Raw genomic sequence first — 2,669 nt, 5'->3', positions numbered from 1 at the left:
TTGCCCTTTAGTACCGGTTTGTGCCACGAACCGGTACTATAGATCAAACCCCTTTAGTACCGGTTCGTGGCACGAACCGGTACTAAAGGTTAGCCCTTTAGTACCGGTTTGTGCCACGAATCGGTACTAAAGGTGATCGCGGGGCCCCGGCCTGACGCCAGCCTGCCACCACCCCTTTAGTATCGGTTGGTGGCACGAACCGATACTAAAGGTTCAAAATGAACCGGCATTAATGCATAGCCGTTCGAACCGGCACTAATGGTATCGTTAATACCGGGCCAAAATTGAACCGGCACTAATGTGTCTCATATTAGGTCATTTTTCTACTAGTGGGGTGCCCGGAAGAAAGCACAACTCCTCCTCACACGTCGCCGCCGGTGGCTCGCGTCCTGTCGTGGCTGCTACTTCTCGTACATGAGTTCCGGCTCCGGGCGAGAGCACCTACGTCTTGCCAGCATACGCGGGTGGCTCTATCACCCAGCTGTATGTGAGCTCTTCATGTGCCTCCCATGGCGCACGCGCCTCCGCGGGACAGGGACACGTCAGGGCACACACGTTGCCAGCAAGCCAATCGGTGCGTACTTCTGATCTCTTCGACACTGACACCACGGCGTGTCTTTTCATGGGAGTGTTTGCCTCTTGATCCTTGGGGACATGCGCCGCCGGTACCGGACAGGGCCGGGCCGCGTGCGTGTTGCCGGGCGAGCGCACCGCCAGCTTGGGCGTGTCCTCTCCTCTGCATGTCGTGTTGTCCCTCCCTCCTGTGTTGTTTTGGATTCCTCAACGACGGGCTTCTCACGCGTCCCGGGCTCCCGGCGGAGGCGTCTTGCTTACATTGGCGGGCGAATTGCATGCTCTTGGGGATTTCTCTTAGATTGAGAGGTGGGCGCTAATTAAGGGAGAGAGGTAGTTCAGATTGCATGCGTTCCGTGATTGTAGGAGTTGCTGATGCGGGATGTGGGGTGTTTTCATCAGTGGAGTATGGTCAGTCATTGAAAATTACCAAGTTCACACCATAGAGCTATTTGGAGTTGACTGCGTCATGGGTTGTTGTGGGGCTAATTGTGGGGTGCACGTAAAAAAATTCTTGTTTGATTGTTTCATAGTAGTGGAGACTATGGAAACCAATCGAGTCCACACATGGCCCGATGTGTGAGAAATGAGAAAATTAGCCTTGTTTGAATTTTATCATGATGCATTGAGAAAAAAGGTCAAAAGAAGACGGGGAAAAACATTGTGTTAGTCTTCTCGTTATAGCTTACATCAATCACGAAGTTGTGTGAAACTCGAACGTTGCAATTGCGGATTATGGGTAACCAAAGACTACAAATGATGCAATGACTCTAGCTTGTAGGCACCACAGAGGAAAGGCGAGGGTGAAGAGGAAGGTCAAGGGAAGCAGAGGAGCAAACAAGCGCGTCATTGGAGCTCGAAAACCTAGTGCAGCGAGACAACAGTGAAAACCCTAGTGCCACATCAAACCACAAAACAACCTAGATAGACATTAAATACCCCGACTCGACGGTAACCTTTTTTTTTGTGAAGTGGAATATTACATTCCATTATTGAACTTTCGCAGCTAAATATTTCAGTACAAATCTTTGTGCACAGTACACAAGCTGAAAAATGATTGGACTGGTCGTATGACTTGGGGTTCACTAACCAGCCATGCACCAAAAGCGGCAAAAGCCATGGGCCATAAGCAACTTGACAACACAAAAATCAAGGACATTATCTCCTTTGTTTTTTATAAGTGGGGAGATAGTCTCCTCGGTGGCGGTAGCTTGAATTTTTAAAAGGTTTACACGACATTCTCCACACAATAGGGTCAAGGTGGTGGGAATGTCCCCCGCAAAAGAAAGGTGGTGGGAATGCCCACAAATAATCGTATGTAGTGAACAAAATTTCACTTGCCACATCTCTCCAACCAAATCGACTAGTTCCCCTTAATTTCCCAATGAAAGTGTTCTCTCACAGTTTATTAACTCCCTTCTGGTCACGCCTCCCCGCTGAAGCTCACACTGCCAATCGCCTTTTCTCCGGTGGAGCTTTGTCCCAAACGAGCCATTGCCAGTTGAATACACATTGTTTTTGTCAAAAAATGTATACCTTTCGGGAAAAGAAAAAATGTATGCTTTTTTGGGTAAGAAAGCTAGCCCAATTTTATGTGTGTTGCACTATCACTCCCACCCTACTCCGATATGGCCCAACGACCCAATTCTGTAAACACCCCATCGCCACAGTGCAGACACAATTTAGTGCCTAGCTCGGTGGATAGACATGTATCGTGCACCCCCGCGTCACATCCTCTTTTATCTGGGTCGACCCACTTTATTCGTTGGTAGAACTGTTTAAGGACACTTCCCTTCCGTTTTGGACAAGGTTCTATAACCTTCCTAGACCAGGTTTTTTTTACTCTGTGTTTTTTTCATTGTGACTTTCCTTATTTTCATATGGGAACAATTTTAAAATATATGATTATGAAATTAGAACTTTTTTAAATGCGGGTACAATTTTCAAATTCATGAATATTTTTTTGCAATCCAGGAACATTTTTCAAATTCACAAACATTTTATAATTTGTAACATTTATCGAAATCTAGGAACATTTGCAAATCTGTGAACATTTTAAAAAATGGAGTAACAAATTTAAAATTTGTGATTTTTTT

Source organism: Triticum aestivum, chromosome 3B (genome assembly GCF_018294505.1).
Source record: "Triticum aestivum cultivar Chinese Spring chromosome 3B, IWGSC CS RefSeq v2.1, whole genome shotgun sequence".
NCBI classification, from domain to species: Eukaryota; Viridiplantae; Streptophyta; class Magnoliopsida; order Poales; family Poaceae; genus Triticum; species Triticum aestivum.
Note: the sequence above shows the minus strand (reverse complement) of the source record.